The 25,213-nt window shown below is 41.9% G+C and overlaps 1 protein-coding gene across 5 annotated transcripts in view; it reads left to right on the top strand.

Moving 5' to 3' along the window:
- Nucleotides 1-1,250: 1,250 nt before the first annotated feature.
- Nucleotides 1,251-25,213, top strand: part of HS3ST5 (heparan sulfate-glucosamine 3-sulfotransferase 5) — a 225,143-nt gene continuing 201,180 nt past the window's right edge. For 4 of the 5 annotated variants that reach the window (XM_084889300.1, XM_084889301.1, XM_084889304.1 and 1 more), the window contains exon 1: nucleotides 1,251-2,120. The gene's annotated coding sequence lies outside the window, so the exon portion shown is untranslated. Of the gene's footprint in view, nucleotides 2,121-3,114; nucleotides 3,152-25,213 lie in introns of those variants that run through there. The other variant, XM_084889302.1, reaches the window with a different exon arrangement.

The raw sequence follows: 25,213 nt of genomic DNA, 5'->3' as shown, positions 1-25,213 counted from the left end.
GCCTTGCCAATTGTATATCAGACTTTTCATTTTCAGATTGCCTAAACTAACGGTGAAATTACCATTTAATAAAAAGGAATGGGTGCTAGAGAAAGCACCACCATTCTTTCTAGTGTGGTTTCCAGGGGATCATTCTAATAGCCCTCTGATTAAATGGACCCTCCGCTCCACCCACCTTGGGGTGGAGTGGGGGGTGGGGTTGACGCAACTTTGCATTCTAAGACAGTCATTTGAAAACAGACAGCAGTCATAGGCATTAATGCCGTGATTCCCCGCCTAAAGGACCTCTCTGTGTATTGCATTTTACTATGAAATTATAGAGAGACCTCCACAGCCAAGAAGAAAAAAGAAAGGTTTATTTTTAGGAAACTCCACAGGGAAAAACTTTATCAAATAAAGAAGGGGACTGGGGTTGGGAGAGGAGCAGCAGCCCATCAATCTCAGATCAGGTGGGAGAGACCCCTTCCATCAGGCAAAGAGCGCAGTAACATCTAGTTCATAAGAGTCCCCGGCCCATTGTTTTTGCTGGGAGCTGGGGGAGGAGGGACCTAGCCTGAATCGGGAAGGTGAGTTTGGGACCTGGACCTGGACAAACGCCCAGATTTCCGCTGCTTCCCAGCTAGGCGGTGATCGCCCCCTGCGACTCGGGAGGCACACAGCAGCCTGAGAACCGCGGCTGCCACCCCGCACACCCTCCGACCCAGCTCTCCAGCCCCGCACGCTGGAGCCACACACGAGATCCCCCGACACCTGTGTGCCCCCAAGCTCCAGGTGCCGGCCCCTGTTACCCCAAAAAAGACCAATCTCAACCACGCAGAGAGTGAGTCCCTCGGACTTCCAGGTCCCCCGGGGTTCTGCCACTGAGGTCACTTCCGAGGGTTCTCCGGGCAACGACCCCAATCCACCTGGGGGTGGAGGGCAGCACCCCGCCTCCCTCCCTACCGCGCAGCTGGCCCGCGGCTCCCGCGCCTGGGTAGGACACGTGGGGGGCTCAGCCGCAGGACCTCCACCTCCGGATACATCCTCTCCTCCCCTTTCTCCGCCTAAAACCCTGCCCAGCCCCTGCCGGGAGCCGCTCGGGCGTGTGCGCCCACCTCTCCCGGGAAGACACCTGCGCCTCCTTCCCCGCCCTCCACGCAGAGGTTCCTCCCCGCCTCTGGGAGCCGGGAGCGCCGCTGGAGGAGGAGCCGGAACGCAGGGAGAGGCTGGGCAGGAGTAGGGGCGGGGTGGGTGGGGAGAGAGCCCCGAGGGTGTGGACTGGCAGCCACTCCGCAGCTGGCCGCCGGGACCGGTGCCTCCCGCGCGCCGGGTGATGGAGGGGAAGCGATCCGCTTAGACACACACGCACGCTCACAGCTGGGCACGTCTCCGGGAGGCAGGCAGCTGCCGGCTGGGGCGCCGGGGCCGGGCGGCCGCCGTGACAGCGCCAGCCAGCCGCGGGGAGCGGGGAGCCCGCACCGCTTGGCACCGGGGGCTCCGACCCAGGAAGGGAAGAACCCAGCTGACCGTTGCTTTTTTGGGGGGCGCGGAATCAGGAGGGAGCCGGCTGCCCTAGGGACTGTCTACCGGGGACGCCGAAGAAGACTCTGTCCTCAGCGCCCAGACGCGCCGGTGCCCGCGCGGGGCGAGGAGGATGCGCCCCTCCTCCCGCGGGGCGGCTGCGGGCCCCGGCGCCGCGCGGACACGAGCCCCGGCGGCCGCCCGTGCCGTGCCCGCGCCGCGGGAGCGCGCCCTGCCGCACCTGGCTCCGGTCTCCCGGGGAAGTGCAGGGATCGCTCCCTAAACTCCGCTGCGTACTTCCCGCCCGCCTCCTCCTCCTCCTCCTCCTCCTCTGCCTCCTCCTCCTCCGCCGGCTCCCCGGCCCGGACCTGCCACCGCGATCGCCCCTGCGCGTGGGGCCCGCCCGCCTCTGACTCTCCCGCGCGCGGCGCACGCAGAGCCCCGCTTTCCCGTTCCCATTCGCGCCGGCTGGCTGGCTGGCTCTCCACGCCGAAGCCCGGGCATCCGAAACTACTGGACCAAGTGCCGCAGGGACCGCCAGGGCCGCCCGGCGGCCTGGCACGGGCTGCCCGCGCCCTGGGCTCCCGCCCGCGCCTCTGCCGCCAGCGCCCGGGACCGCGGTAAGCGATGCCAGCCGCCCGCTCCGCGCCAGGGGCCGGGGGTGGGGAGGGGAGGATTTGGAGGGGGCCAGGGCTCTAACACAGCGGGTTGAAACCTGGTAGATCTGGAGGAAATAGCAAGGGAGGAGGCATCCGGGAGAGATACCCATGCCCGTGCGATGCCAGCCAAAGTACTTTAGTGAGGCTGGGCACGGCTGGGCACTGCCTGGAAAGACTTTGGAGACATTCGTTGGGCCTCTGGGCTAAAGGAGTGCGGGATGGGAAAGGACGGGGGGGGGGGGGGGGTGCCTCCTGGGTGAATTGAGAGTAACCACCGGTGTCAGTCCGTGTCTCGTCCAGAGGTGGGTGCAGCGCTCAGTGCTCTTTGGGAGGCAGTCCGCGTTTGAAGGCACTCGGCAGAGTTTGGGGACTCGCGCCTGGCCACTTCCCAGGGGTGACGGTAGGGCTGTCGCTTGCCATGCAAGTCCGAGGCAGGGGTCAGGCAAAGGCTAGTGATCCTGAAGGATGGGGTGTATTCTGAAGGATGGGGTGTATTCTCCCCATCTGGCCTCCACCCCTCTAAGCCCCAGTTCCCGCCCCCTAGTTCAGGCAACCCGCCCCACCCACCCCATCTCTCTCTCTCTCTCTCTCTCTCTCTCTCTCTCTCTCTCTCTCTCTCTCTCTCACACACACACACACACACACACACACACACACACACTCCGGAGTTGGATGCCATCGAGGGGGTGGTTACGTTGCTATTACTAAGCGGTGCACGAGGTCGCTGTGGCCACTGGCTGGAGCTCAGAGTCCTGCTCCTGGAACTTGGGCGACAGCCTTGGTTCAGGGAGGCGAGGAAGGAGCGCCCAGCCTCCGGTGGATGCCTCTACCTGGCCGCTCCCCGCGCAGCTAGCTGACCTCAGCCAGAACTCCGGTCACTGCAACTTGGGGGCTCTGCTCTCCGGCTTCCCTCCTTTGAGGGCTTCAGGGCGCTGACCCAAAGGAGCGGTTGCTGAGATCCCGGGTCTCTCCCCAGTCCTAGCCCTAGCCCGGTAGGTCTGTCTTCCTCCCAACTTCCCTCTCTCTCCCCGGCACTAGCTTCTTCATGGAAGACATTGATTCCTTAAGGGGAACTTTAATATTTGCAAAGTGCTTTATATCATATTACTTCCAGTGGATGCATTGAATGGCACTGTAACGCTTCTCTGGTTTATGTAAACTTAGTCTGATAAAGAGTGTGCGGGGTCGGGCCGGTGTGGGAGTGAGCCTGGCGGGGGAGGGGGGGGGGGCCTTTGGGTAACGTGCTCCTTTCTAAGCTGACTTGCTAGAAGTGATAGAAAGCTGGCGCTTCTGGAAGCTTTTGCTCAGTAGCCTTGACGTATTCCAGGGCTTTAGACAAATGTTTCCACATTACAGCTTATTTCAAATATATTCAACTTCTATGCCAAGGAAAAAAAAAAGTTGAAAAGATAAAGCGATGACACATTTGGATATCAAAACTATTTTTTTAAATGTTCTTCATTGGTATCCATTATGTTAAATGTAGCAGATTTATTTTTAAGTTATCTTGGTGGTTTTTCCTAGGGAAGCTTTTAAAAGGAGAAAGGAAAACAATATTTCTCTTCCTCCCTGTATGTGTGTACGGATGGTCCTTGCTTAGAGTGACTGAGTGAGCAGCAAGGTGGGCTTTGTTAGGAATGCGAAGTCAGTCACCAGCTCACCAGTGACCTGATGGAGACACAAAGATGTTCCCAGAAACATAATGATGGGAAGGAAACTGTTGCTTACATTTCACTGCCTTCCAGTTGCAGGGAATTTTAACAGTGAAGAAATGAAGACTGCCCTGGCCCCTTTCAAATTACTCTCCACTGTTTTTAAGGAGTCTTTTCTCAATTAATAGAAATCTATAGACACATTAGTAATGTAAAGTGATAGAGTCACATAGATGCACAAAGTAGGTTACCCAGGAAATTCTAAGCATGGTGTTCAGGGGAGTCTCACAGGAGTACCAGGATCCTGGTTGCCAGGTGAAGCCAGACCTCAGGTTTAGATTTCTGCTTCCTTTGACATCTTTTTGAGAAGGTGCTGCCTACAGTGTGCTGATTATGCTTGCATCCATTGTCCTTACCATTTTGCAGACATACACAGATGTTTTTGAATGAATAACCTTCTTACTCACTGAATCTTCCCTCATTCAAAAAGTTTTTATTGAACACATGAGCACACACAATATGCAGAGCTGAGCTGGGTGTTATTTTAAACAAGAAAGGATTTTCAGTGGCAGCAAAATGCTTACTCCTACACTGTGTGAAAAAGGCCGTCAGAGCAGTGGCTTACTCGGGAGGCAGCATCTTGCCCAAAGTAGGTAGCCCACAAAGAGTGCCTGATTCAAAAATCACACAGATGTCAACCAGCCAACTTTCTTCCCCCATAAAGCCCGCCAATATTCTTAACACACCACATCATTTAGGTATGACTCAACTTCAGAGAAGTGATATTGACTTTGATCTTCTGGCTCTTTGTCTGAATACTCTGGAGAAATACAACTATCTGTGCATTGCTCTAGCTCTCTGTGTCTGACTTCTGTGGAACAGTGCCCGGTCTGTATATGTCAGTAGTAGTCATTCATGAGTAAATGCAAATAGTCCTGTTACATTAAGCAAGCAAACTCAAATTCATAGGAAACAGCAAACATTTTGCTCCTTTTCTTATCTCTTTATAATCTCGGAAACAGTAGCATCTCTTAAAAATGCAATTCTACTATGTAAGTCATCTAAGTCCTGTCTCTCCCCCGCCGCCCTCCACCAAGGGGAAGGGAGATCTCAAAATGAAAATAAGTAGTTAAACTTTCATTATGACCTAAATCATCACTATTTAGAGAAATCCTACATTTTACTTTTTCTGTGAATTTAATAAGACTTTTTAAAACCAGCAAAAGGTTTTTTTCCCCTCTAGAATCCAATTTAGTTATTCAAAAATTTTGCTCACTCTAGATCAGTGTTTGTTCCTGAGTGATTATGTTATCCTTACCTTTACAGCAAAAGTACAATTAAAGGAAGATATTAATAAGTACACATAAGCATCACTAATCTACTTGAAAACATTTCAGAGCAGTAAACATTTATCAAAAGTAGAAGCAAAAGATACCTGAAGATCCACATAATGTTTAGGCAGGATAAATGAACATCTCTGAATCTAATATGCAAGTTCCATTAGTCATGTCTTATTTAATTAATATGTGGTACAACAGATTATTTTCTATCTTCTTGAAAGCTTTTATGAAAAAAACCTGTTAGTATTAAGAAATGGTTGACTAGTTGGTTTGACTTTAGACCACTTTACCTAGATTGTGCATGGGAGTCAGACATGTTTTATATGTATATACATATGTTTAGACATACAGAAGATATACTTATGTGTTTATTTATGTTTATACAATATATCTATATCTATAGTTGATAACTGAAGAACAGGAAGAGAGTCTCTTTTGTGGCATATGTGATTTGTGAAGTCAGTGTCATCTGACAATAGTACTTACAAATGCTCAACTAGTTTGATATTAAAAATTGAGACTATACTAAACTTTTTTGAACAACTTATTTAAGAAACACCTATGATAACCTTGTGTGTCTGATACTGTCTAAAGAATTCTGCTAATATTAACTAGTTCAATTCTGGTAGCCACCGTGCTATCCCCCACTACATGAGAGGAAATAGGTAGGCCTTATTATTGTCCCTGTTTAGATGAGGAAAGTGAGCCTAACTAAATGGCTCGCCTCTACAGTTAATAAACAACAGACCTGCCATCATAGCCCAGACAGCCCACGGGCTATGCAACTGCTGTTGAACAGGTACTTTTAAAGCTTACTTAATTAAATAAGGGTCAAGGGGGGAGTGAGGTAAGTGCTAAAGCAAATACATTCTAGCAACTGAGATTTGTGATGGTTTTCAAATCAGAGTGAATTTTTTTAACACATTTTTACTGACTTCTAAGAGGAAGGGAGATAGAAACATCATCAATTATGAGAGAAAATCATTGATCAGCTGCTTCCTGCATGCCCCACAGTGGGAATGGAGCCAGCAACATGAGCATGTTCCCTGACCAGGAATCGAATCTGTAGCCTCACAGTTCAACCACTGAGCCCTGCCAGCTGGGCACTCAGAATGAATTCTTAGGGAATTCCGAAGGAAGGCGGTTGTCACAAAGCCCCAACATAAGCTGAACTAGAGTGGTACTAGAACAGTGCTGTAACTTAATGTAGTTTTCAATGGACTCAATAATGTTTTGAGATTCTGCTACTTTTAAATTAGGTGACTTAAGAGCCAATGCCATATTTAAGTAGTTTTAATGGCTCAGAGGATCCGATATTGGATGTTTCAGGCTTCCCAGAATATCCTTCTAAGGGGAACTTCTTGCACAGAAGTCAGTGTTACAAGTTACACTATGGTACTTGTTAAAAGGACCGGTAAAGTTGTATATGAAGGTGTGAAATGAGACTGATTCTGCTCTGACCCACATGCCATACAGCAGGCATCCAATTAATGTTTCCTCCAAGCCCTGAAGGGAAGTATTCTAGAAATTGCTAGTCCAGAGGTCAAGAAACTTTAAATGTCTTTATAATTGCATATTAAGTCACATAGATTGTGATTTAATAGTGAATAGGATTTTTCCTTTTTCATGAGGGTCTTAGGACATTACTATCTATGAAACCCTGTGGAATAATAATAATCTTCATGAGACTGAAGGGCCCAAGATAGAAAAATGATGGTGTAAAGGGGTGAAATAATCAACTGATTAAAATGCTTAAGTTTAAAAGTCTGCAAAAGAAAAACTGCCTGTAATTGTACGTTTTATTTTACAATGGCAGATAAGCTATAATTAACACTAAATAACAGAATCCTTACACTGCTAATTAAGTAGCATTACTGTGCTGTCATAAATATTAACAATCTATTATTTGAGTACAAGTTTGGGGAACTTTTTTGGAACATATGAAAATGCTACTGTAATGCTCTTTGCCCCAGCAAAGTCAATGAAAAAAAAAAAATCACAGTAATTCTTAATGTGCCTCACCACAAGTAAGATCTAGCTACCTTCTATCTATGAGAATTGGTTGTACTGCATTATAAAGCATATGTTATGTGAATTCTCTGACTGTTAACGGAAAGATAAGAAATACGTGTTACAGACTTAAGCTTGATTCAAATGTTACTAGATTTAAAGGCCTCTGTCAAGCACAGAAGTTGAGAGGAGACTTTTGCGACAGCCATTTCACAATTTTTTCTTGCAGGGCCCAGCTGAATGTGCTCACACAAGTCTTTGGAAGATAATATCTAATACTGATATGATTAATGGGGAAGAACAAAAGGGTTGCTAAATACATTGAAACATTTATATTTATCTATATACCTAATATGAGTTAAAGCATTAAGATACATAAAAATTTCTTTCTCATATACTAGTGTGTATGTATGTATATATATATATATATATATATATATATATATATATATATATACACACATATACATTATGGATTTTTTTTTTTTAGATAGAGATGAAGGGGAGAGAGAGAAAACATCCATGAGAGAGAAACACTAATTGGCTGCCTCTTGCATGCCCCCTACTGGTTAGTGTGCCCAAAAACTGGACATGTGCCCTGACTAGGAATCAATTTGGTGACCTCTTGGTACATGGGACAAGGCTCAATTCACTGGGTCACACCAGCCGGGTTCTTTTATATTTTTATACCACATAGAATTCATGGCTTAAAAAACAATCTATTTCCTAACTCTGGTTATTAAACTTGAGTAACTTGATTTAAAAGGTTAAATTTAACTTTATTCTTAGTTGTTGTTTTTTGGGGGGATGACATTTAATTCTGGTAGCCACCCAGTTTCCTCACTTTGCAAACTAATGTTCCTCTCTATTATTTTGTCCTGTCACCTTTGTTTCCATGGCACTTTGGCATGTGGCATCATGGGACAGACAGAGCTTCCTCCTGTGGACATCTCAGTCTGGACAACGAGAGCTAAGGGATTCTGCAGGGGGAATGTAAGGAGGAGGTGGAGGCAGAAAACAGGATAGATGAGGGTGCATGAGGGGATGGTGGGCCAGCACGTGGATTGCTAGCTAGTAGGAATACTTATTTTCATTCCAGTATTTTTATTTCATATTTATTTTATTCCTCTGTTCCCAAGGTTTGACTAGATGTGCAGTGACCACTTAATCCTTATAATTGATTCTATAAAGTCAAAATTATTCCCATTGTCCTGGTAGCAGTACCTGGCACATCATAAAATGACAAATATTAGCTATAATTATGATTGCCTGATTTTCTGCAGATGGGATTATTTTTTCTTAATCAGGTACTTATCATATTCTCATATTCGGTCCACTGACTAGACAATTTTTACTTTAACAGCATTTGGTTCAGTACTTTCTGAGTTCCATAAACACCGGCATCCTTTTAATAAGGAACTCTCAACTCTGTAATTACCAACATAAGATCAAGGGCTTGAGAATTTTTATACAACATTAGTTTTCTAATGTTACCTCTTTTCCAATAGTTTATGTTATTTTGCTATTCTGTGTTGGCAACATCATCTGTCCATACACCCAAGAAAAGTGAGCAAATAAGAACATGTAGTTACAAGGATCATAGAAGGGACACAGGTGCCTAAGGATCATCTTGTGTTTCTCCTCCACCTCTAGTCTGTCACCAGTGTAGTGAACCCCTTTCACGTCCCATGTGGTTCAGGGTTCAGGTTTAAGGTTCGAGTTCTGGAGGAGGCTGCACACAAATGAAAGAGACTAGAAAATATTAATTTGGAAATGTTGGGGGCCAGGCAGGAGCCCAACTCAAGGGGAAGGACTCCACCCTGCTCTGGCCTTGCTCTCCCTTTTATTAAGACTATAGGATATACCCAAAGCCTTTACGCAGGCAATTCCAATAATAGCCAATCAGCAAGGATTTACACAAAACAACGTGGAAGTTGCTTTAGCTACCATTGTCTCAACGAAACAATGGGTGCTTGGCTCTGACCTTTCAGAGCTTCAAGGTTGACTAGCCTTCCGGGTTCCTAGTCCACACCTCTCTGCTAGTGAAGGCACTGGGTGGATTCCAACACACCAGGTCATGAAAACCCTGCCTCTAGAACACCTACCTTGCCACCAACCCCATTGGTTGCTTGAGTTCAGGTCATCAGAACTCACAGGATGACACTAGCCTCCTTATTAGCTTCAGGTCTCCAATTTCTTCAGTGCTTCTGAAATTCTTCCCAAATGCAAATCTTCTCATGTAATTTCCCTGCTTAATAGCCTGCAGCATTCTTTGCCTTCAAGATAAAGTTCAAACTACCTCAACTTTCAAAGCCATTATTGTTCGAATGGCCCAGCCTGGGACTCATCTCCTGTCACTCCAACACAAAGCATATACATTTGGTAGATGCCCAGCAAGGAACAGAGCATGCTATGTCATACTGCCATGCCTTTGCACATGCAAGCCCTCTGTCGAAACTGTTCTCTGCTTGTCTAACGTATCTTCCTCATCACTTCTCTTTGTTTTCTTACTCCTTTCCTTTGTAGCCCACCAACCGCGACCCACACCACTGTCAATATCCCCTTTACCTAGCATAGTGTCTGGAATATAGAAAGTACTAAATAACACTTCTATTGGAACAGTAAATAATCATCTTATTCTTCCTTCTGTCTTGCTAATGTTTATCTGCCTTTCCTCTTTCTCACTGATTTATTTATTTCAGTAAACATTTACTGAGCAACTACTGTGTACCAGGAAGTGTGTTGAGGATATAAATGATTTTGTACTTGTCCTCCCTCAAGAAACTTACAAGCTCAAGAGCAAACCCAGCTGGTAAAGAAACAGGTAGTATTCAGTGTACTAGGTGATGGAGAGAAGACAGGTGTGAGGACAGAGCATGAGGGAGGAAATCTAGTTCTGCCAGTGATCAGGTAGAACTTGCTTCCCACCCTTCATTCCCCACCTCTCCTCTCCTCCAGTTTTCTAAGTGTCCATAAGTAAGCATCCATCTAGGAAGACTTTTAATTTTTAAGAGTAAATGCAAGTCTCCATTTCTCTAATAATAGTCTATAGAGAACTAGGTAATTTTTTTTTCTACCTGCAAAACTAAGAAAGCTTCAGAAAGTTCTATAAAAACCCATGTGCTCATTTTGAGTTTTTCTTCTATTCAAATTACTTTAAATACTAGAGGCCTGGTGCACAAAATTCATGCATGGGGAGGGGGTCTCTCAGCCCAGCTTGCACCCTCTCCAATCTGGGACCCCTTGGGGGATGTCCCACTGCTCATTTAGGCCTGATCCCACTGGGAAATTGAACATCCCTCTCACAATCCAGGACTGCTGGCTTTCAACTGTTTATTGCCCCTAACTGCTTCTGCCTGCCAGCCTGATTAGCCCCTAACAACTCCCCTGCCAGCCTGATTGCCTCTAACTGCCCCCCTCCCCCTTGCAGGCCTGGTCCCTCCCAACTTCCCTCCCCTACTGGCCATCTTGTGGCAGCCATCTTATGTCCACATTGGGGCAGACATCTTTGACCGCATGAAAGCGGCTATCTTCTGTGTTGAAGTGATGGTCAATTTGCATATTATCTCTTTATTATATAGGATATCTAATAATTATATTACCTATTTAAGTTCATTTCTCCCCTATAAAGCAGGAAACATATTTAACCAAGTGTAAGTATCTGCTTATAGTAATATAAAAATCAGTTTTTTCTCATTTAAGATTTGAAGTAAAAATGAATTGAAATTATTTCACCATCACCACATTGGAAAACTCAATAAACTTACACATACACACAAAAATAAATAAATAAATAAATAAATAAATAAATAAATAAACAAATAAATAAATAAAATAAGTAAATAGCTACTAACATGATAATCACATTAAAAATCTTATCTAGTACAAAAAAAATAGAAATGGCCTGTTAATTAATATATTTTAAAAAAAGCAATTTTTTAAATATGTATTGCCATTCTCTGGTGAATGACCCTACAAAAAAAAAATTAAAAATCACTTTCAAAAATAAAAATATAGTATTACCTTAAAAACAATATACAAAATATAGTGCACTATTTTTGAAAACATTAATACATTTTATATAGTATTTAAACAACAACCATATCTTTGGCCCTGCTGTTAAACTCTTGCCACCAAGTAATACCAGCTTCAACCAGCTGGAGTGGGCAGCAAGAAACCATATCATGACAGTGTTCAAAATCTTCACTCATACATTCAGCAGTTATTCACTGAGCACCTATTATATTCTAGGAAAATGATCAGCTGATTGAAAAGCTTTAGTTCTGTATAAAACAGATGATTTAGGGATGCACTGACATTGTGGTTATAAGAACCCATGAAAGTAAAAAATGTTCACAACTATCCATGTGTATATTCTTGGGTTTTCCCTTTGAATAAACCCTACTTTTTAAGGAGCTCAATGGCTATTCAATGGGTTCTTTCTTAGATTGAGTTGCTCATCACTTGGAATTTTTATTTATTTATTTTTTAGAAATAGCTGGCATAACCCCCATTTTCTCAGAAAAGGAGGTAAGAATGCATGTCATGGAAAAGGGAGAATTTATACTATCCCCACTGGACTATGCATCCCTCCCCCAATGGAGGCTCACTGGGAAAAAGAACATGTTGGTGTATTTTGCTGACTATATTTGGAAAATACATTTAGGTAGGTGTTTTTTAAATTATTTTCCATCTGGAAAGCTTTTTTCCCCCCCTTCACCTGGGATGAACAACCAAATTATTAATTCTATTTAAATGACTTGTATTCAGAAGAGTAGCTGCCAAAGTTGTTGGGATCTGTAACAAGATAATTAATTATCTAGCAACACGAGGACTATTGGAGTGTTGGATATAAACCGGATGGCGGGAGAAGAAGGACGAGGCAGTCAGGATGCTGTGAGCGGTGTGATAAGTCTTTTTGGCCTGTGTGGGGTACAGCCACGTGTGCGCCAAGCTTCCCTCACCCTCCCTGCTGTGCTTATTTTTTCCCCATTGATATTTCCACCACCCCATCACTTCACCCCTGGGGACTCCAGTGCCCCTCCCTTTCCCACTGCCGCCACTTTCATTTTAAATGTCAGGGAAGGTGAGGGCAAAGGTCTGCTCCCCTTAGACCCTGGGTTCTGCCAGCATCTGTGGCACCCCAGCACCTACCCCATGGAGCAGATCAGCCTGCCATCATTACCCTTGCCCTGACATTGCTTTCGGTCACGCAGCTGTAGAGCTATGAAGGAGCTTGAGGTTCATTTTCAGAGTCCGTTAAGATAAAGTAATATTACAAGCAAACCTCATGAATTTTTTTTTTTTAATTTACACACTTCAAAGACCTAAAATGAAGGCTATACATTTTCTTATAGAGAAAACCTGGTAGGACATCAGTGAAAAATGCGTACAAGAAACAGTTACTTAATCCCCGTCCCCATTTGTCAAAGTGATGTTCCGTGTCTAATCCAGTTTGTGAGCAATTAGAAGGTGCATTTAGACCGAACTCAGGGTTTGATGGTAGAGATTGTAGTGACTTCGCCATGATGCTTTTCCTACAGATTACCATCATGATGCACTGTGAGCCTCGCCGTTCTTGTTGTATTACAAAGGAGGGGGGGGGGGGGCATTTATTGTAGATTACAGATATATATATTTACAAACTATTTAACTGCAAACTTTTAGCACTCAGGCACTAAAGAAACACAGAATAACCCAGGTAAGACATCTCCACAAGGAAGTTACTCATTCATCATAAAAAAAAAAAAGAAAAAAAGAAAAAAAAAGAATGAGTCTGATGGGGAAGTGAGCGGTCACCTTGCCTATCTCACCCTCTCAATATCAGGCCCATCTTTATTATTTAAAGTAGAGCTCCCTAAAATAGATTACACTGACAAGTAGTAATTACTGACAGCTGCATTTAATTAGCAAAGCAGATTCCTGCTCATGACAATAAAGTATTATTACATGTTTAGCATTAGCACTGGCAGTAAAGGAGGTGACTTTGCTAACACAGAACGAGAAGACCTGTTTTCTTTATTTAAAAATACACGCAGTTTGGCTGGAACTGAGCTGGTGCTACGTGGGAGTGTCTGTGGTTACAAAAAGAAAGAAAACAGTAACTATAAAAGTGTTTTGTGTTTTTTTTAAAAAAAGAAACAGGCATATTGTACAAGAAAAAAAGTGCCAACCCTTGGCTCCCAGTCTTGAATTGTGAGTCCTTGTTTTTGTGTTTGAATTTGTGTTGGGGGGAGGGAGGAGAGGTGTTTGGATGCCAGATAGAAACACAATTAATCCATATATATTAGTAATTTATCATTATATTACGACACTATCACCTTCCTTCCTTCCTTCCTTTATCCCAGTGGTCGGCAAACCCATTAGTCAACAGAGCCAAATATCAACAGTACAACAATTGAAATTTCTTTTGAGAGAGAAAATTTTTTTTAATATATTTTATTGATTTTGTACAGAGAGGAAGGGAGAGAGATAGAGAGTTAGAAACATCGATGAGAGAGAGTCATCGATCAGCTGCCTCTTGCACACCCCCTACTGGGGATATACCCGCAACCAAGATACATGCCCTTGACCGGAATCGAACCGGGGACCCTTCAGTCCCCAAGCCGACGCTCTATCCATTGAGCCAAACCGGTTTCGGCAAGAAAGAGACATTTTTAAACTTAAACTTCTTCGAACACCACTTCTTCAAAATAGGCTTGCCCAGGCCTGGAATTTTGTGGAAGAACTCCACTCAAGGGGCCAAAGAGCTGCATGTGGCTCGTGAGCTGCAGTTTACCGACCACTGTCTTATCCTATAAACAACTCTGAGTTTTAAAGTACTTCAAAAGTATATGCAATCAAATTTAGGACTTTATACACACTCTGAATTTTAAAGTCGATTGTAATTTCCATCCATTCTTTCTTGCAATGGGCTTGTTCTATCTCCCACTGCCCCTAATGTTCCATTTCCACTGTCCTATCTCGTTCTCATCTGGCAATTTGTACTGAGCATGAACTTAACAATGTTGGGATTACAAACATCACAATAGGTGGTCAATATTTTGAGCAATACCACCTTTCCAGCACCATCACGCCACAGTACACAAATAGCTGCTGTTAACACTAAGAAGGACTGTGAAGATAGCTAAAACTAGCAATCCTTGACTTAAGTGACATGTGCTATTTTTGTTATTCAACTATATCACATGAGGTATATAAACAGATCCACTTATTGTGGCATTATCAGTAGAACCAGTCCTAGAACCGAATATATTTTCTCACACTTGTGGAATGCAGTTCTAAAATATTTACTGAAGGTCTAAACTCTGAAGCAAAATATATGATATCACATATCTGGAAGATGTTTTTACTGGGATACCCTAGTGTATTTTCACAATGCAGCTTGAAGTTATCTGGATGGCATTTATTTTTCAAGTAGTAAAAATAGGCTCAGTATAATATATTGCCATCTTGTAACTTACCGTTATAAGTACTATATTTATAAAAATCAACATATGTAACCATGGCAATAAGAGGCAAGATGAATATGAATAAAGAAATCCTAAATTGATCCTCAAACTAATTTCCATCGTGGAACTGTTCAGCAGACTTGCTAAGCACCTACTGCTGTGTGTTTGTTTGTTTTTTTAAGGTCTCTCCCACTCACCCTCTAGTGGACATAAGCTAAAGAACAAGAGGAATGCCCAAGACAGCCTGCAACAAGGTAAACAATGGGAAGGCCACAAAGAATGCGGCCATGGTCATCCCAGCACAATCCCTGGGTGTTCTGAGAAACACTTCCTTAGGCGATGCCATTGTGGTGCGAAAATCAGCATCAGAGAGTGCACTTACACAGACCCCATGGCACAGCCTACTGCACACCCAGGCGATAGGGTATAGACTATCGCTCCTGGGCTACACACTGAGGTAGCATATGACTGTACAAAACAACATGCGATACCATCAAGCACCAGGGAAATGATGCAATCTGGAGACACAGTCAACACAAGATGCCTGAGGCTGCTGCCTGCCTATCATGGCATACTGTTTAAAAGCAAACTTTTTTTGGCAAGTATGAAGAATACACGCTAAAACAGGGGCGGGGAACCCTTTTCCTGCCAATGGCCATTTGGATATTTATAACATCATTGGAGAGCTATACAAAGCTATCAACTTAAAAATCAACCTGCTGGATTTGGTCAAATGTAATGAACTCACCCCTACTGCCTTGGCAGGGCCAGACCAAATGATTTTTGGGCCATCAGTATACAGCCCTCTGGCCAGATGTTCCTCACCTGCTATAAAATGATGATTAAAAAGTGTATTATAGTATAGTAAATATATGAAGCAGTAACATAGTCATGATCACTATCAAGTATTATAAACTGTACAGAATTGCTTGAGCTGTACTTCTATACAATCGGCAGTGTAGTGGGTTTGCTTACATCAGCATCACCACAGTCATGTGAGTAATGTGTTGTGTGCTGTGAGACTGGGATGCCTATGACATGACGAGGCCATAAGAATTTTTTTAGCCCCATTGTGATCTTACACAACCGCAATGTACATGCCGTCTGTTATTGATCAAAACATTGTTTGGAGTCACATGACTTGTAGTCTGATATTATATTATCTGCAAGGACATTATGACCACAGACATTGTGTTCAAGCCCAGGCTGGGCACTGTATCATCTTTGTTCTCAAATGCTAATCATTCTAGCAAGGATATTTGGAGGAAAAATTTTAGGAGCATAATGGTATTCAAGAAGACTTCTACAAAAATTAAGTTTTAAGAAACTGCAATTGTATGGATACTAAATATAAATATCTAAATGAGCATTCAGGTAAGACCATTTAAGAGTTATTTTTAATATTAAACCCATAAAGCTTCATTCACAGCCTAAATCTAAAGCCCTACTGAGTCTCATAATTTATTTGTATTTAAATCCTATTGAGAATAGAGGTTTATTTTTATTTTGTGCTTTAGAAACCAACCAAGAATAGAAGATTCTTTACTGAAAACAGTTTTTGTATTCAAGGACATTGACTAAAAAGAAGTAATGTGATCATCGAAATTGGGTATGTTTGACAACTCAGTGTTTCAACTATAAAACTTTCCAAAATTAGACCGATAAAATTGGAAACTCTACTACACAGCTGCTCTAATTACTGTGCTGGTTTATAATTTAGTACTGAAGAACAAAGCCTCAAATATTCTCTTTTAAGAATGCCTTTGACTTTTAATATAATCATAACTCAGAATTCCATGTTCAGTCATTAGGCAAGTATTGCCATTACTCAAATTCCATATTCTGTCATTTAGGCAAATGCTTATTGAGGGCCTACTGTGTGCTATGAAGATGAACCAAACACAGTCCCCTAGCATCAAAGAGTCAGGAGGAGAAAAAGTACAAACTCACCCACTTCAACAAAGAAATACCATTATTATCATGTTTCTATTCCACCATGTTGAACCAGTTACATAACTTTTTATCAAAATTGGTCTAGAATACCTATTTTTAAACTGGAACAGCCTTTGACCATAAGGCCTGGGCTACTCTGTGACTTCAATAGGTTCTTATTTTAATCCATGATCAATTGTGCCTGGATAACCAATCCTATCAAGTTGACTTGCAGAAATCTCTTGGGTCTCTGCCCAAGTCAAATCTCCTACACAGATGATGCATAAATCATGTGCAATGCATCCATTCAGAAAGTGGAAAGTTAGGCTGATACATTCCAAGATCTTTAAATCTTTGTTTAAATGTTCCCTTTTCCAGCCAAAGCCGGTTTGGCTCAGTGGTAGAGCGTCGGTCTGCCGACTGAAAGGTCCCAGGTTCGAATCTGGTCAAGGGCATGTACGTTGGTTGTGGGCACATCCCCGGTAGGGGGTGTGCAAGAGGCAGCTGGTCGATGTTTCTCTCTCATCGACGTTTCTAGCTCTCTAGCTCTCTCCCTTTCTCTCTGTTAAAAATCAATAAAAATATTAAATGTTCCTTTTTCCAGAACCAAGTGTAGACAACTCCTGCATGTATAACTATCATTTCCTAGTTTGACAGTACTTCACTAATCATATGACTAGAATTGTCCTATGCTATAACTTTTCTTAAGTCCGGTGAGACATGTTAGCAGCAGTTGGAATCATTCCAGCATAAGAGAGATGATCCCATAAACTGCTATGTGGAAGGAGCCTAAATAAGGGTTTGCTCAAGTCTGCAGATCCATTCCTCGTCCATCTGAATACACTTGAGTCTGCTGGCTGGAATCCTTTCAGAACATCACTGGCTAGAGAGGCTACCAATAGACCTTGTGCATCCAGTTTCTCAAAAATTGAAATAGGCTTTAGAAAAGGCAAAAGACAGACAAACAACTCCATCACTAACAAGTGACACTTCCAAGTTCACATAGTTGTGGTTTACCATGAAATAATACCCTGTGTGTTTTTAAAAAAGAAATTTATTTTGATGGGCATATATCTGCAAGGAACTCAGGAAAATGCATCCTACCCTACATAATATATATATATTATGCAACTTAAAGCAACTGTTCAACCATTCGATCAGTAATTGTGACATGCAATGACCACCAGGGAGCAGATGTTCAATGCACAGTCATGGAAACATGGAACAGACTTATGAATCTAAGAGGGAAGAGGGGAGGGGGAGGGCAGGAAGAGATTAACCAAAGATCTTATATGCATACTAGAGGCCTGGTGCATGGATTCCTGGGGGGGGGGGGTGGTCCCATGGGACTGGTGGGGTCCCATGGCCTGGTCTGTGGGGATTGGGCTGAAACAAGTTCTTTGACATCCCCTAAGGGGTCCCGGATTGTGAGAGGGTGCAGGCCAGGCCAAAGGACCCCACCGGTGCAAAAATCTGTGCACCAGGCCTCTAGTGATTATATAATTTGGGGGAAGGGTGCTCATTTTTTAAAACTTGAAGTCAGAGCCATCAACCTAGTGTTGTATCACAAGGATTTTGTTCTTTGGTACCATGATTGGATGTCAAAAGCCATATATAAATGATACATAAAAGTTATGAGCTGTGCTCTGGCTGGTTTGGCTCAGTGGATAGAGCATCCGCCTGCAAAATGAAGGTCCCAGGTTAGATTCCAGTCAAGGACACATACCTGGGTTGTAGGCTCATTCCCCAGTGGGGAGCATGCAGGAGGCAGCCAATTGGTGATTCTCTGCCATCACTGATGTTTCTATCTCCCTCTCCCTCTCCCTTCTCTGAAATCAATAAAAATATATTTTTAAAAAAAGGATTGGCCTAGTTGTTTAAAAAAAAAAAAAGTGATGATCTGAAACCAGAATCCTGCCATGTCAAAAATTACTTGCTCCTCCAGGGCCACGTTAGAAATGAGAGTTTTCAGGGGGGGGAAATATACTCAGAGAAACACAGGTGGCATTGTCTTCACATGCTCCAGAATATTAGAAGCTTCCCAGCTTTTCTCAACCAGGCATCACATTAGGTGCCAGAGACACCTGGCAGCCCTAAAACAGAAGCAGATGGGTAAATGTTTTGAGGTCTTTACGTTTTATGTGTAGTAATGACCATTGCAGTGCACAGTGACTCTCTTAGGTTGTATTGATCCAGTACAAACTCCTTGAATGTCACACTCCTAGTGCCCCCAGTGCTCCTGCTGGAGCCATCTCAGGGTGTCTTTGTTTACCCTCACCTCCTGAATCAGTGTCCAGAACAGCTTTCTAGGTCTCTTTGGTCAAACGTTAAAACTTAATTTTTTAAGACCCTTTAAAAATATCTTCTAACCCAAATTAAGATCCAAAACCTGAAACCAGTACTCCTTAACCCACCCTAGGCTACTATACCTTTAAACTCTGGAAAACTTTGTATATTTTAGCTTTCTATTCATTCAGACAGAAAATGCAAACTATACAAAAATAATAAGATTTGCATTGATTGAACTGCCACATACTATATTAGACCCTCAGCATGCATTCTCTGTTTTCCATTGAGATAGGTTCCACATTCCACTTTTATAGATGAGGAGTTACAGCATAGGAGTTACAGCATAAATTAATTTACTCTAAGTTGAACAGTTAGGAAGAGGTAGAGATAGGAATTAAACTTCTGTATTTCTGGTTTCATAAATTCATGACCTCTGCCTCTAGTCTTATTGCCTACTATAGGTTACAGTGAGAAACACTTTGCTTTCTGAGGACAAAACTTAAGTATGCCTGTACTATTAATACTAACAGATTAGTGATTTTACCTATATCCCCCTATACACACTTAATAGTCATCCAAACGTTCGTCCTTGACCCCTAAATAATTTTACTTATCATGAAGTGCGTACCAGGCAGCTTACATACATCATATTTCTCTAATCCCAGTAACAGTCACAATCCTGCTACCTGTTTTTCTTTCCCTTGTACCTTCTTTATTATGGTGCATGACTTCTTATTGCATGTATTAGTCAGAAGCAGGCTAGGCTGTGCTGAGGTAACAAATGACCCAATCTCAAAGGTGCATGTCTCCCTTCCACCAAGGGTGTGCAGTGTAAGACACAGGCTGTTAGAGCAGCATCTATCAGGAACATAACCTAACTTGTGGCGCAGGGAACAGAGAGCACTGTAGAGGACACACTGGAGCTAAAAGTTTCCCCCTGGAAGTGCTACAAGTCACTTGTATTTATTTTATTTGCCAAATCAATTCCTATGGCCAAGTCTGACATCAACGAGGCAAGGAAATCTAGTCTGTTGTCTCCCCGCTCTCCCCCAGGAAGTACAGAAAATATTTGGGAAGTTTAATATAATTTATGGCATTAGATATGAATGCTTGCTTGCTGTATCTAAAAACTATGGTCTATTTAGTCTTTTTAGTGGATGAGTCATAGAAACCTCAGAGTGGCTGAGGATTATAGAAGGCAAGAAGGGAAATCAGCTGCATGGAATGTCTTCAAGGACTACCTCAGCAGCTTCTACAGAAATGACCGCCAGGATTCTTGTTCTTTCGCAAATAGGTTTCCTCACATTTATTCTTCTTGCTAACACGGGTTTTAGTCATTATCAGCAGGGGCTTTGTATGCTGCACTGTTGCCATTTTTTAAGAATATATATTTAGAATTTGGAATTACTTTCTCTGATGTCAGTTCTGCAGCTGATTTTTTAAAAATGTGTTATGTGAGCAAGTGTAGATTTTAACTATAAACACAGTGCAAGGGAGAAGCAGGCCCATCTGTCTCTTTCAAGCTTGATTAGTATGGTCTTAAAATTAAGGTTAAGGTGCTTGGAAGCCAGCTGACTACCATAGATTTATTTCTTTTGAGGGTTGGGGATAAAACAAATGGAAAATATATACACATTCCCAAAGACACATTATGTTGCAACTTTAAAACCACATTACTATTTTGGTTGCACAGGAAATGCATTTTAGGCATAGAGAGCTTTCCTTCTCTGTCTTTGGTGACAGAAATTTTGAAATTGCTAACAATTATCTTATCTTATACTTAATACTACTAAGAAGAATTGAACATGCTATCAAGGGAAAGTGTACATAATATCAAGCACTGTATACGTGATAAAAAGTTACATTACATTCATCTAAATGGCATAGAGAAAAGTAAATTTAATAGCAACTAAGAAAAAAGTGGCTTTTCATTTGTTCTAAGTCTGATTTTAATAATCAATCTGTTCTATCAAGTCACCAAGTTATTAAATTATTAAGTAACCAGAAAGCACCAGACTAGCCTTATTTTTCTCCACTTCCCATTACTCTGGGAAATAGACAAATACCAAGCAATCAGATAAATAGTCAGATGCCGGGTTAATTGAGAAGACTGTGGGGAAAGCCCTTAGTGGCACTGGTGGGAAAAAAAATTAAAAGGAAAGAAACAAAAAAATCCCAGATATTTATCAATAGATTTATGAAAGAGCAAATGGTTTTTTTTAATAGAGAGAGAGCAATAAAGCCAAAGGTTGTTTCATGCACAGTATTAGTATTTTACATTCTGAATCTGCACATGCTACTAGGTACGAGGGGGGAAAGAGGCTCATAGCTTGCCCAGAGTTTCTGTGAGTGCATTGATGGGGCCAAAATTAATTAAATCCATTCCTCTTTTAATTCATTCAAAAATATTTATTGAGTACTCTCTAGACACTGTTCTAGGTGCTGAGGATATTGCAGTAAACAAGAGAGAGTTGGTATTTCCATAATGCCAATAGTTTTCTGTTTTATTTTTAGCTATAAAAATGTGGGTTTTCCTCCAAACAAAATATGATATGATCTGTCCCCATCCTCTGTACATAAAGCAGATCAAAAAAAAAGCTGCTCTATTTGAGGTGTGGAGAGGGGGCTGGGAGGTCTACCTGTTTAGCGCCCACTTCCCCCTCCTTTCTCATTTCACATGTGTCTACTTGGTCCTTATACCGTGAGATTACTACCGAAACAGTAGAGATATCAACGAGGGAGAACAGCAGGTCCAGGTGTTGAGGAAGGATGACTCTAGCTTGAGATAGTAATCTTATGATGTAATTGAATTAACATAGAGTGAGATTATTGGACAGTAGTGAGCAGGAGAAATGTGAGGGAAATGATGGAAGGAGGGCTATTTAGTAGTTCACCTGATAGTAGTGAACACTGAGTAGATACAGAAGATAGAATGAGTCAGCATATAAAGACTGACCTCACACATTAAAGAAAGATTGTATATTTGAGGGTAAAATATGGGTTTAGGAATTAGAGAATTCAGGTACATCACCTGGCCTTGGTACTTACTTTGTAAATTTCTAGTTTGACCCAAGACTCAGTCTCCTCATCTGAAAACCCGGGCCTAATAAAACCTGTCTAATTGTGAGAATTAAACATAACACATGTAAGTTCCCAAGAACAAGACAGTCACCTACAGAGGCACCTCCTGCCCGTCATCAAATTTTATGAGATTTTTTGAGGAGAGATGTGTACTCAAGAACAAGTTGTATTAGTTATTATTATTATTATTATTATTATTATTATTATTACCATCATGATTTCTCCCTCTCTAGTAAAAGACTGGATGCCATAAAGAACTGATTAAACTTGATGTGCTATTTATTATCATGAAGAAGGCTGAGAGAGATAAGAAGATTCTAAACCTGATTGGGATAATGGTAGAGCCATTAACAAAGTACATATGAGTCAGGTATTTACAAATGTAATTATACATGTGTATAAAGGAACTGTGTTTATTGCAATAGTGTTTGCAGTTGCAAAAGATTGGGGAAAACCTGAATGTCCATCAATAAGAACTGAAAATAAATTATAGTTTATTCAAATAATGGAATACTATTCAACCAAACAAAAGGATGAGATAGAACTAAATAAAACATGAAATGATTTCCAACTTAATTTTTAAGTCTCAAAGCAAGATATATACTCGATGGAAAACTAACATTAAGCTTTTACACATAGTATTTATATTCAAAAAAGAAAAAAAAAGAATAAAAATGAGAAAACTACTTTGTTTTTTAACTAAGGATTCTGAAATGGCTTTTACAAATCATCGACATGGGCATTACCATGGATAGGCTTTGAAAATAGCAGTGACAGCTGGTAACCAGAGTCTATACTACATATGAATCAAATTGACAAAAAAAACTTGAAGGCACAAATCATTCCCTTAAGCTATATTTGTCTGTAGAATTGCCTCCAGCAGTAACATCTTTGAACTCTGAGGACAGAAGTAGATCTAAATCACAAGTGTGCATAATGGTGCCTGAAAATTGAATGATCCAACACAAATGTATTAAGTTTAAGAAAAGTAAACAGATTAAGTTCTCACTTTTTCTATGAGGTTGGAACATATAGCATTTCAGAGACATACAAGTATACATGTATCACATTAAATAGAAGCCACAAAAACATAAAACTGGATGCATACTATTTAAAATATATACTGTGGATCGTCACCAATGTAGGATGGTTTTTAAAATATTTTTATTGATTTCAGAGAGGAAGGGAGGGGGAAAGATATCAACATCAATGATGAGAATCATTGATCGGCTGCCTCCTACACACCCCTACTGGGCATCAAGCCCACAACCAGAGCCTGTACCCTGGCCAGAAATCGAACTATGACCTCATTGTTCATAGGCTGATGTTCAACCATTGGGCCACATTGGCCAGGCTAGGGTGTTTTTTGGGGTTTTTTTTTTCAAACAAGTATAATAAAGTAAAACAAAAGACTGCCAAGATGATGGGAAAAACCTAAATCTTGTTCCTCCTTGGATTAATGGGAGCTAATAAAAGTGATGTTTTAGTCATTATTGGAAAAAGATTATGGAGCAGTAATAGCTAATAGGTATTGAGCACTTATATGGGTCCAAATATGATACTGGGTGATTTAAATATTAGTTAATTCCTCATAACTTGATGAGGTAAGTGCTTCTGTTTTCCCAAGTGGTTCATTTACTTGCCCAAGGTCCCTGGGTAATACTAGTAAGAGGTCAAGTGGGCATTTGAATCCAGATCTGTTGATACCAGAGCTCTTATTTGTAACCAAGATGCTAGATGCTATAAGAGTAGTGTGTAGCCTACAAGAGGGAGAAGGGGTAGAAGTCAGTTAATTATGCAGAGCTAGAGGAAAAGCAATGCAAAATAATGCATTTGGATATAGACACGAGATATAATGATGTGCAGAGCCTGTTACGTACTATGTTTTGTTGTGTAGTATGTACTAAGTTCTGTACTATGCTTTTGGCTAGTGTAGATAGACCTTCAGTTCTTCCTAGTTGGTCACCTTATATTATGGGCTGGCCATGAGGTGGACAAAATGATGTGCTCTCCCCAGGATGGGGAGCCATGAATAGTGAGATGTTAAATGGTGGAGATTAATGAGCCTTGGCAGGTCAGAGTAGGAGAGCTTGGGTGGCATCTGTTTGCACTGCAGTGGGCTTAACTCATGCCAGTTCTATGTGTAAGAGCTGATAGTTCAGAATTTGAAGTGAAGAAAAGCTCACTTCACCTAGTAAAGTGTTCTAATTTGGGCATTGCATTAACAGTGCTGTTAATGAGGACATCTCATTTTTTGAAAATATCTCATTGGTGTGTGTGTGTGTGTATGTGTGTGTGGTTTTAATATGTGTTGATGATGTGGGATTCAGTTCATCAACAACTCCACCTAAAGCAAGATCCTTCTCCCCATGACTTTTCCCCACCTTCCACCCCACCCAACGCCACCATCATTACTCTGTGGTGGTTCCTTCATAGCCCTGAGGACAATTTGTGAATAATTTGACTTATCTGTATTCATGTTGTCCCCAATCAAAACAAGCTCTCCAAGAGCAGGACTCGTATCACTTTTGTTCCCAGCTAGGTAGGTACCTACTCTAACACTGTAGGAACTCTATGAATACCTTTTAAATGAACAGATGGGCCGAAACCGGTTTGGCTCAGTGGATAGTGCGTCGGCCTGCGGACTGAAAGGTCCCAGGTCCGATTCCGGTCAAGGGCATGTACATTGGTTGCGGGCACATCCCCAGTAGGGGTTGTGCAGGAGGCAGCTGGTCGATGTTTCTCTCTCATTGATGTTTCTAGCTCTCTATCCCTCTCTTCCTCTCTGTAAAAAATCAATAAAATATATATTTTAAAAAATAAAAAATAAATAAATGAACAGATGGATGCATCATATGTCTTTCCCAATAAACCTGGAATAATCAGAACTCCATAATATGCTATTCAAATATCGTATTCATAGATATTGCCCAAAACCCTAAAGAAGGAATATTTTCCTATTGAACTTTAAGATTATTAAAAAATTCCTTTGCATTTCAGTTAGCACTTTCATCCTTAAGAGAGATCATAACTGGAACTACATGCTTCGGTTTACTCCAGGTGTGTTCAAGATTGGCCTTATGAGTAACATAAGAAGAGATTGCATGAGGAGGAAGGGGGCTTTTCTACATGAGAACATGACAAAGCCTAAGGGCTTTCCCTCCAAGATGGCCTATGTATTTTACCAAAATGAAAGTAAAATCATTTACATGCTCATGATGCCTTCGCTTTTATAGAGATAATGGACATAAATTCCCCATTTGACATTTTTACTTTTTAAAGAAACTGAGAAATTAAAT

Source organism: Pipistrellus hanaki (assembly GCF_964339955.1).
Source record: "Pipistrellus hanaki genome assembly, chromosome: 7".
NCBI lineage: Eukaryota > Metazoa > Chordata > Mammalia > Chiroptera > Vespertilionidae > Pipistrellus > Pipistrellus hanaki.
Note: the sequence above shows the minus strand (reverse complement) of the source record. Positions and strands in the feature narration are given on the sequence as shown.